Source organism: Panthera tigris, chromosome B2 (genome assembly GCF_018350195.1).
Source record: "Panthera tigris isolate Pti1 chromosome B2, P.tigris_Pti1_mat1.1, whole genome shotgun sequence".
Lineage (NCBI taxonomy): Eukaryota > Metazoa > Chordata > Mammalia > Carnivora > Felidae > Panthera > Panthera tigris.
In genome coordinates, this window is record NC_056664.1 from 131165086 (window position 1) to 131177147 (window position 12062).

Genomic DNA, 12062 nt, shown 5'->3' on the forward strand with positions numbered 1-12062 from the left:
TGTCAGGAGAGTATCCAGTATTTGTTTTTTATGAAACCCATTTTTTCCCATTTTCTATTGAAATAGTAAGCAAGACGAACGATTATACCATTCATTGTTTTTTTCCCAAAGAGATCTATAGAGGAATAAATAAAGAAGGAAGAGAAACCAATGATTCAATGCAATAATTGGAAGAAAAATCATGCTAGAAAGATGGTAAAGTGCACATCTAGGTGCTAGATACACCTTAATTAGGTTATTAAAAAGGGAAGTAATTATCAACATATCTTCAAAATTGCATACTATCCTTCAGCTCGCTTATTAAACTCAACAGCTATATTTGATCATTTATAGCCACTGGAAAAACTAAGATTTTTTATTACTAAATTATTATTTTGAACCAGAAAACTTTGAAGTAGAATGAGAAACTTAACACTTTCCTGCCTTTTATTTAGAACCCATGCCAGTTGCTAAGATGGCATATTGACATATTCTTTATTTAAATCTGACTTGAGGTTGTATAATAGTCTATTTCCTTTTTAAAAAAAATAATTTATTTTGAGAGAGAGAGAGGAGGAAGGGCAGAGAGAGAGAGAGAGAGAGAGAGAAAACAGCTTCCAGTGCTGTCACTGAGGAGCCCGACATGGGGCTCGATCCCACCAACTGTGAGATCATGACCTGAGCTGAAATCAGGAATCGGACCCTCAACTGACTGAGACACCTAGGTGCCCCATCATCTATCATTTTTATTGCCTTAGCAATATGAATGGGTTGGGAGGAGGAAGAATCTCATTCCTCATTAAGATTTTCACGTGGCCACACTACCAAACCATGACTAGAAACTTCGGGCATAATTAAATGGATGGAAAATAAACAGGATTCCTCGCAGCAAGATTCCCTAAAGGAAGCATGTATTCATCACATAAACAGGGGAAACTGCTGAAGAAATTTGGTTGCACCTTGCCGGTAGTCAAAGGGTTTGTTATTAAAGACAACAGTTTCTGAATAGAAAGCCCTGGTATAGAGTGTGAGCATGGGTGTAGATGGGTGGGTGGGTCTACTTACACAGAGAGGGAGAAGGCAAAAGGAGAGGGGGATTTCACCCACCGTCATGCTAGTATCAAACTATATAGGAGCTTAGCTCTGGGAGTAATAATGAGATTCTGCACCATATGAAGTCATTTCTATCTTAGTCTAAACATTTGCTATCACAAAGTGCCACAGACTGGGTGGCTTATAAACAAAAGAAATTTACTTCTCACACTTCTGCGGGCTGGGAAGTCCAAGATCAAGGTGTCGGCAGATTGGGCATCTGGTGAGAGCCCACTTCCTGGTTCATAAACAAGTAACTTCTCTGAAGTGTCCTCACCTGGTGGAAATAGGTAAGAGAGCTCCCCGGGGCCTCTTTCAGAAGGGCACTAATCAGCCCCCAAAGGCCCTGCCTCCCAACTCATCACATTGGGGTTAGGTTTTAACACATAAATTGTAGGAAAGCCATAAACACTTGCTTCATAACAGTCTTTTCCCCAGCAAACGCAACAGCCAACATGTGTCAGATTGTAGGGGAGGCTCTGTGTTCTGGCTACAGAGCATGTGTTTATCTTCCCTAAGGGACTCAACATCAGTCTCCTTGCCCCTGCCCTCTCTGTCACTCTCATATTGCCTCTGCCCCACTAGTAAGCCCTTTTCTTTTTCTTTTCTGTTTCTTATAAAATGCTTTCCCTTTGCTTTTTCTTATAAAATGCTTATAAGCTTTTTCTTATAAAATGCTTTCCCTTTCCCTTTTCTTATAAAATGCTTATTTACTTATTTTGAGAGAGAGAGAGAGAGAGCGAGTGTGCATGAGCAAGGAAGGGGCAGAGAGAGAGAGGAGAGAGAGAATCCTATGTGGAATTGATCTCACGAACCAGGGAATCATGACCAGGAAATCAAGAGTTGGATGCTTAACTGATTGAGCCACTCGGGTGCTCCTATCCTTTTTCTTAGATAGAAGATTTGAGAGGGCATCCCTGGAATAGATTATAATAGGTTGCCAGAGAAAATGGTTCTATTTTAAAAGAAAAACAAGATTCTGCTGGCTCTATGTTACTCCTTCTGACAAACTGATGCTTAGAAAGCAAATCTATGGCTCCTGCCACCGGCCAGAGTATCTGGAAGACAGTTGTGGGAGAAAACCCCTGTACTGAAGAATTTTCTTTTCTAAGGGTACAGTGTGTGAGGAGTGGTCAACTTCCCATAAAAAAAAGGAGATGAGGGTTCTGTGCCAGAACACTCTTGGGAAGACATACATTGCGGGCCCTGTTTGGCAGAAGATAAGCCATATGTCACAAATGATGGTGAGATTGAATTGCTTTCCTCTCACCTGACACTCTCCTGCGGTGTCAGAACCAGGAAGCCTGAGATACTTAGAGTTTTATTTATTTGAATTGTTGCATTTGTTCAAACTGTATCCCTAAACCCCTGACTGAGCTACTAAAAATAGTATGACTCCCGAGACAAATAATGAATAATACTCAACACAGCCATAGGAGAGGGAGGAGAATGCTTGCAGCTGAGATTTGGAAAAGAAGTATCAGTGAGGGAGAGAGATTCAAAATGACTGCCAAGACCTGAGATACAAGACACTCAGGTCCCGTCCAGTTGTCTTGTTCCGTCTGCTCCCACGGATAAAACAAAGGAGTTTCAGAAACACTCAAAGATATTGAAGACATCCTCTGAGAGTTGCCCTTGGGTAGTTCAAGAAAGAGCAATGTGAAATGATTCTTAAAACAAAAACATGATATCCAGGGGAGATGTACACGACCTTATTGATTAAACCACAATTTATTCTTGTAAATCAGAAACACATATTAATTGCAAAAGGTTTAGTTCTAATTTGAACAACTTGATAATGTCAGTGCCATAAATATACATACACAAAAGCTTACCCTGGGACCTAGTTTCACTCTTTTGGAGAAAGAGGAACAATCTAATCATACCCCAGCCTAGATTCTTCTTAGCACAGAGCCATGAAACAAAGCCCTTGCCTTTTCATCACATTGGGACAGCTGAAAAACTCTAGTTTTGTACCTTTTGTGTAATTCCAAGTTAAACTCTAAATAAAGAATAGGAACCATCATTAATCAGGCATACCTCAAATCAATTAAAATAGATGGGATTATTTTGGCAATTAGCATAAGATGTTAGATCCTTAACCTGAGGGTGCTTTGGTATCAATTCCTAAATTCTTCAACAGGGACTAATTCAGATGATACTTTATCAATTCAGACAATTTTTTTAATGTTTATTTTTGAGAGAGAGAGAGACAGAGTGCAAATGGGGGAGGGACAGAGAGAGAAGGAGACACAAAATCCGAAGCAGGCTCCAGGCTCCCGTGCGGGGCTCGAACCCACGGACGGGGAGATCATGACTTGAGCCAAAGTCGGACGCCCAACCAACCAAGCCACCCAGGCACCCCTCAGATGATTTTTGAAGTTAATGTGATTCAGATAATTTTGCAAGTTAAATAGTCTTCATAAAAAGTCAATTTAATTTTTATAGTTCAGAAAAGTACAGGAAAAAAGCACTCTTTTCTACCCAAGTGAACGACAATGACTTTGAGGGCGGTTGTCTTCAGACTTCAAAATGGAAAAGTAAGTGCCTCCCATGCCACCCCATAAATCAATTGTTATTTTATGCTTTAAAGCTTTCACCAAAACCCTACTGTGATTATTGTGGCAGCTATCTCAGAACATTCAATAAGGATTTATTAATTCATTTTTACATTGTATTAAGACATAATTTTGATATAATTGTAGGAACTCTGCCTTCAACTTCAAATGATACTCATGAATCACCTATCCAACACTATTATTATTATTATTACTATTTATAGACAGGGAGAGACCCACATTTCCCCAAACACTGAAGATTGATTTTTAAATCAATGATCTACTGGTAAGGAAGTGATGAATACTTCTCTCCAAGTATCAAGTGAGAGTTTCGGAGATCATCACGGAGCAATAAATAACTGACAGATTTTGATGGCCTCATCCAAATGTAGTCACCTCTACAATCTCATTTCAACAGTAGACTTAGGGGTACAAACAGGTTGAGAAGGCACTCTGTTGAAAGTTAATTTTGGGAGAAAAAAAAACTATTTTCTATATAGTCCAAGATGATCTTCTCATGAATTCTGGTAACAAGAGAAGGGCTAACTCTGACATAATCTAGAGCACTTGTCTAAAGTAATGATATAAATTCTATTTCATGGTGAATCCAGTGTGATTTTTTTTCCATTTAAAAAGAACCTAGCTCTCCCTAAATTGTGGCCCATGAGATAAGAGTTGTCTTGTTTCACTTAATCTCTAGACTATTTAAGATTTGGAGCCTGGCTCCAAACAATTATACCTGCTGTGGGACACAAGCACAGAATTAAAAGGCTAAAAGTTTATCAAAACGCCAGATATTCTGGTAAGGAGATGTGGATCTCTGGAGGATTCTCAGTGCCCCTGAGACACAACAGTGGCTTCTAGTGGATCTGCAGGAGAAGGAATAGGTTATTTTTTGCTTAGGCTGAAATACAAATCACAATAAAAGTTAGACTCTATGATCCATTGTGCCAAAATAGAGAGAGAGAAAGAAAGAAAGAAAGAAAGAAAGAAAGAAAGAAAGAAAGAAAGAGAAAGAAAGGAGGGAGGGAGAGAGAGAGAAGGAAGAAAAGAAAGAAGGAAGGAAAGGAGGAAGGAAGGACGGAGGGAGGGAGGGAGAAGAGAGAGAAAGAAATCAGATGGAGCAAATGTAAATTCTAGAATTAATTTCAGCAGCTCTTTAAAAGAGGCTAACCCAATTTTATTCTACAAACCTCTTAAGCACCTGAGCTGTATACTGTGGTAAGCTGAGAAGCAGACAGAGCAAGGGCATGAAAAGAATAATAACTTAATTCTATCAATATTTAACAAGTGGCACATCAGGGAGATGCTGTGGGAAACACCCTATGAGGGGCCTGAGCCCTGATGGGCCATGTAATGGTGTCCCTTTCACAGGAACACAGGAGGGGAACAGGTGCTGCCCACATGCCCCCTCTGGGAGCCAGCCTGCCCATCTGCAGTGAGGGAAGAAAAAGGAATGTCTGCAACTCTATGTAAAGATCTTTTGTTGAGAAATCATGCCTGCTGGTGTTGAAATTTTTTTTTTTAATATTAAAGAAAAGCTTGTTTCTCTGTAGTTCAAATCAAGCAGTAGGAAATTATAATTGCTTGCCATCAAGGACACCAGACTCTATCCAGGGGAGTGTGAATAGAAGTGAGGAGAACACCCTCTCTCTGCTGGAACTCCTAACGGGTTTCCCTGTGGGATTCAGCTACAGAGTGGGGACAAAACAATGCTGCATTTTCCAAAGCAGCTCCACCCCCCTTGAGGTCCCAGAAGCCTAGGAATCCTGAAGAATTGCAGTGGGGGTGGCAAACATGGTGAGGACTAGCTATGTGGAATATAGCATTGTGGTTAAAGGGGAATAAAGGGAGAGTATACGCCTTCTATGGTTTGCCTTTCATGTCCTGCAATTTCTGTATTATCAAGATTCAAAAGAATTCAAGGAGGGTCTCACCCACAGGCAGCACTTCCCATGATGAAGCGTCTTCTGGGATCAGGGATTTACAAAATTCAGTCCTTGTCCTTAAGGCTCTTCCTTTCAGGGACAAAGTCAATAAACATCTAACAGTAAGGCTGAGAGATACATAAGAGCTGAAAATCTAGTAATTAATAATAGTCATATTTGATCACTGTTAAGAAAAGGAAAAAAGGAAAAGAAGTACACCATGTTATTAGAAGAAAAAGAAAAGAGAAATTATTTCGAAGACGTTCGAAGGATGATCAATGATCACCGGATACTGAAATTAAGTTTTTTTTTTTGGTCAATACTTACATATTACCAAGAGAAGTGCAAAAACTAGGAATGAAGCTCTAAGAGGGAAATAAAAACAATATAAACTAGTCGGGTTATTTTCTAGCTACATCTTAGTGAATAACTGAGTAAGCTTTGTTCGCTCATCTGTAAGCCCAACATATGATGGAAAACAAGCTGGAAATAACCATTTCCTTCCTATTTGATGGAGAATCTTATGAGGATGTATGAATTGATCCCAACACGATGTTTTGAGCTCTTCAGCAGAGAAAAGAGACGAATTGTATTATTGTAAACAAGGTGCTTAAGGAGGCACTAACACACACAGAATGCTATATTACACTGGTCTGTGCATCTGAGATGGGAAAAGACATTACTCTGATGTACCCTGTTTCACATGAACAAGTTGGCATTATGTGAGATTCTAGAATCTTTAGAAGTTTAAAATACGCTTTATAGAAATCATAATACTTAAAGGCCGTTCTCTTAATTTCAATAGACAAAACGATGAGAAGATATTACACTATGAGAAGACATTAGGTTAGGTGCTGGAGGTATAACAATAATGAAGATATTTCTTATCCTCAAGGAGCCGACAGAAATGAGGTAAAGTCACAAGCTAGTTAATGCAGTCAGGTTATATAGTAGACATAGGTACAGTGGATATAACAACAGGGAAGAAAAAGCAACTAAAACCATCAAAGGGTTCAGAAAAGAGTTGACCAAGAAGGCATTATTGGAACTGGATCACACAGACAGATTTGCAGTTAAGGTGACAGAGCAAGGGCAGATCAAGCATATGAAAGGACGTGTAAAGGTTCAGATCTATCAAAGAAGACACATAATGGTAAAATGCTCTTTGTGGCTGGAGCTGAGGTGGGGGTGAGTCGGGTAGTGGTAGCTAAATAAGAGCTCACTGTTCTTATTGCATAATACCTTGTCTTTTATTTACATTATTTTTTTTCAGGGCTGCCAACTCATCTTTTTTTTCTGAAAAAGATCTGTATATGGACTCCTTTAAGCCGCGATTCCTCAATCATGCCATTTGTAGTAATGTGGATGGGACTGAAGGGTATTATGATAAGTGAAATAAGCCAGTCAGAGAAAGGCAGATATCCTATGTGTTCACTATCATATGTGGCTCTTGAGAGACTTAACAGAAGACCATGGGGGAAGGGGAGGGGGAAAAATAGTTACAAGCAGAGAGGGAGGGAGGCAAACCGTAAGAGACTCTTAAACACAGAGAACCAACTGAAGGTGGATGGAGGGTGGGGCAGAGCAGAAAGTGGGTGATGGGCATTGAGGAGGGCACTTGTTGGGATGAGCGGTGGGTATTGTATATAAGCCAATTTGACAATAAATTACATTAAAAAAAAAAAACCCACAATTCCTCAACTGCTCTAGCTTTCTGCTGGATTGAAATGGTGTCCTACGAAGTTCACTATCTAAGGATCAACGTACATGTAGTTATTTTCTCTGTACATAGTTCACCTGACTTCATAGTTTATCCACATGCTAACTTTGAGGTGATTAATTTGACACAGAGCCACAAACCACCGAATGCTGAGTCCTTGTCCTACCTCCCGGAGGCCTTGTAACTGTCTATTTCCGGCTCTCTGTTTAACAGTTTAGCAAATATGGAAAACTAGTCACAATGAAGAGACAGGGTACTTAATCTTCAGTCTTGAAAGTTTACACTTAATCTGGATAGAACAGAACGTCAATGAGGTCACAGGGAGCTGGGCTTCCCTGCTCTCGAGCCACAAAGGGCACACACATCTAGTATTAGCTGGCCCACAAACACAAACCCTTTGTCAAAAGGACTCTATATCAACACACTTGGAAATTAAATTATAGAATTCCAGGACTGAAGATAATTCAGTAAATATTTACTGAGTGCATAATTTTTTCTGGGCACTGCGGTAGGAGACAGAGATACAGCAGTGAGCAAAACGGCGTCCCAGCCTTCGCAGGCTTACCTTTTAGATGGAAGAGATGGGCCAGATGTACATACAGACATGCATGTGTCACACAGGGAAGGGGAACAGAGAGTGACATTGATACCAGTGCTGTTGTATGCTGAACATCAGAGAAGCCCTCCGCAGTCAGGTGATAGGCCAAGTCCCAAGAACTAGGGTCTTGTGTGGTGAGCTGTTTAGGGTGTTTGGGCAATAGCAAGGAGGCTGGTGTGGCCACAGCCAAGTCAGAGAGGGCAGGGCGCTAGTGAAGGAATCAGAGCAATAGCAGGGCCCAGACCATAGAGAGCCTTGTAGGTTTGGTTACAGACTCTGGATTTTGCTCACAGTGAGTTGAGACCATCGGAGGGTTATGTGCAGAGAAAAGGTGTGGTCTGAGTTATGTTTTAAGATGATCACTCTGGGGGTGCCTGGACGGCTCAGTCGGTTGAGCATCCGACTCTTGATTTGGGCTCAGGTCATGATCCCACGGTTGTGAGATCGAGCCCCTTGAGCCCCACATCAGGCTCTACCTGCTTGGGATTCTCTTTTTCCCTCCCTTCTGCCCCTCTCCTCCACTTGCATTCTCTCTCAAAAGAAATAAATAAACATTTTAAAAAAAATGATCACTCTGGCTGATGTGGACAGAAGAGACTATAGGGGTGCAGAGTGGAAGCCTCAGCTCCTGCACAACCTGGGGAGAGGTGGGTGGCATTGTCTCTAGTGGTAACAGCTGTGATATGTAGGAGATGAAAGGTGACTTGATTGTCGATCTGTTTTTTTAATTTCTTTTAATGTTTATTTTTGAGAGAGAGAGAGAGAATAAGAGAACGAGTGGGGGATGGGCAGAGAGAGAGAGAGGGAGACACAGAATCCAAAGGAGGCTCCAGGCTCTGTGCTGTGCCCAACACGGGGCTTGAACTCACGAACCATAAGATCACGACCTGAACCAAAGTCAGATGCTTAACCGACTCAGCCACCCAGGTGCCCTGATTGTCAATCTGCTTTAAAGTCTTCAGGACCTGAGCGCAGGACTTTTGTCTGCTTTATTCTCTCTGTATCTACAGCTTTTAGATTAGTACCAGACACACAGTGGTCCATTTGAAATATTTTAAAAACACTGAGTGAAAGTAACGGCTGGTGGATTAGATGGGGAGCGAGAGAAAGAACAGATCAAGGATGGCTCCAAGATTGGGGGGCCTGAACAATAGGAAAGTGGGGATGACACTTGTTGAGATGGTGAAAACATTGAGAGAACATGCTGTGGGTTGGGGATTGAGAATCTGCTTTAGGCTGTGGTAAGCAGGTATAAAAGTCTGAAATTCAGAGCACAGATCAGAGGTGGACACTTTGGGAACACCCACATCTCACAGTCTTGAGGATGATGGAGAATCACAGAGAGAGTCCAAGAGAGAGCAGCCAAAGAAGAAGGAGGAGAAGCAGGGGGAAACCAAGAGGTTGTGTGGATAATGGGGCTCCTCCCCTATGGAAATGCAGCCAAGGGGGCCAGTGAGGAATGCTCAGGGCTGACTCTGCACTAGTCCTGGGGAGATTACTGTTATCCCTACAATGGAGAAAAGGAAGAATTGAGTATAGACAACTTCTGTCATTTGGGAGTTGGCGGGGTGGGGGGACGGGGAGGAAGAAGCAAGGTTGTAGCTGTAGGAGAATGTGGGGTCAAGGGAATGGTCCAGTCATGAGGAAACACCTGGTGATCTAAGAATGAGCTAGATAAATTCAAGGTCATCTGGCAATGCAATAATTCACGAGCAATAGAAACATTGAAATAATAGTCCTTTGAATCTCATAATCCTTCTTTACTTTCTTATGTTCTTACTGAAACTAAACGGACTTCAAATATATCTGATGACTGGATTCTTCCAGCAATGCGTCTGATTCTGAAGAGTGTTCTTGCCTGTGCAACACCTTCTGTCTCCTTCCTCCCTCTTCCTCTTCATTAATATGTAGGTCAGAACTGAATGATCCAGGTGAGTGCATTTAATGATGCATTTGATGATGACATTGATCACCAGTCTTGCGCTCATTCCTGTTTAGCACCAGCGCATCTTTGGATTGGCTGCCTCTTTTGCTGGGAAGCGACCTGTCCTCTGGACCTCCACCTCCAAGCCCTTTCCCTCAAAGAGGCAGAGAGGCATTTCTTTGTTGCTACTACTTGACAGAAAGAAACCTCATAATTATCAGCCAGAATCAAAAGGTGGTGGTGGCTAAATTGTTACACAGTTTTACAGAATCTAGTATGAAGGATGAATTATTTAAAGCCAAGAAAATTGCTATGAAAATTTCAAAAGTCATGCTATTATTATTTCTGAAACACTGTCAGCAGAGATACCTAAGCATATTAATTGGAATGGCTCTACAAAATAAACTTATCATGCAAAAAAAAAGCAATAAACCTTAGGATATTTGGAAAATTAGAATCTAATGAGAGAGCATCTTCGATTTAATTTATTTCACTGAAGCTTACCTTGTACAAGGCACTATGAAGTCTTGTTGAATAAGAAATAGCTCCATCATTAAAAAAGGAAAGACCAAAATCAAGTATCAAGTTATAATTATAGCAACCTGCAACACACATACAGCCCCCAAATTCCTCTCCAAACACATCAAGCATTTTCATATTTAGTCTTTCTGCATAGTTATTCCAACTCCCTAAGGCATCCTTCTTCCAGTTCTCTGCCTTTGAAATCATCACCCTTCAAGATCAGCTTCCTGGGGACTTGTGGGTCTTTATAATAAGAATTAACCCCTTCCTCCCCATTTTGCAACTGGACCATTTTCTTGCCAATATATCTATGTCTGCTCAGTCCTTTCCTCCCCACTTTGCAAATGGACCATTTGCCTACTAATATGTATATGTCTCTTCAGTCCATCAGACTGTGACCACTTTGAAGACAGGACTTATTTTTTATTATTTCTAAGTGCCTTTCCCTCAGCATCTAGACTAGTGCCTTGACCATAATAAGAATATGATAAATTTTTGTGGAAGATAAATTATTTCATAGATCATCACCCTGAGAAAGCTCACTCAAAGACAAAAAGCCAACATACTTGCTGGAGTCTTGATAAAATTGGCTAGAATTTATTGGACTTAGTCTATGCCAGAAACTGTGTGTGTGTGTGTGTGTGTGTGTGTGTATGTCTAATACATTACGGCTAATCCTCACTTTAGTCCTTATCTCTTTGAAATATATTTTATTAAGCCTCATTTAAAGATGAGAAAACTGAAGGTCATAAAGGTTACCTAGAGTGATCAAGACAGCATGCTTGCAAGGGGCAGGTCTGAATCTAGTCTGGGTCTAAAACTAGACTTGAATCTAGTTTTGTCTGACTCAAAGTCTGGGCTTTTATCTACTACTCAAGCTGTCCCCGCTTCACCCCACAGCCATCGGCACCCCCCGCCCCATCATTCTGACAGACAGGAGGAGCTGGTCAATTACTGAAAACTCCCCTGTGCCAGGCATCACACAATTGCATGTGTTTCATTTCATTAGATGCTCACAAAACTTCTGTGGGAATGACTTAAAGAGGCTTAGAGAATGTAAGTACGTTTCCCAAGATAGCATGGCTAGACGCGGCAGAACTGAGATCTCTGCCCTGGGCTCTGCCCCTAACGAGGACACTGTGATAAACCTTTTAGACACTAAAAGAGTTATGCCAGACTCCCCATTGCTCAGCAAGCCCCCTTTGCTTTCCTAGATTATTTTTACTGCTCCTGATGCCACTTCCTGTGCTCTTTTCCCACTTTGCACTTCTTAGAAAAGCATGTTTTTCGGATCCTATGTCTGTAAGCTGTAGCTCCTTCATCGCTGACTCCTTTTCAGTAGCCCCGGGGTTTCCCTTCTCTGGATGCAGCGGGAGCCTGTCTTCCAGTGACTTCCCAGGCACGCACGGATGAACCTCTGGGGGATTCAGCCCAGAGGAGGCTGTCCCTCCTGCACTGCACACCTTCACCCCTCCCTACCCAAGTCACAAAGACACTGAAACTTCCTCCCTGAGCTCTTTCCCATGATGCTCCACCTCTCTTTACACTACTCCCTGCCCATAGATCTCTCCAATTTTTACTCTTGCCAAGGTTTTATCAAAGCGAGTTTACAGAAGCTGTCCCTCCCACTGTCAGTTTTTCCCTGCAGGGAGCACCTGGGGAGATTGGGTGGGGGTGAGTCTGAGTGAGGAATTCTTGCCCTCCACCAACACAAGGTCCTGCTTAGAGCTGCCAACAGTGA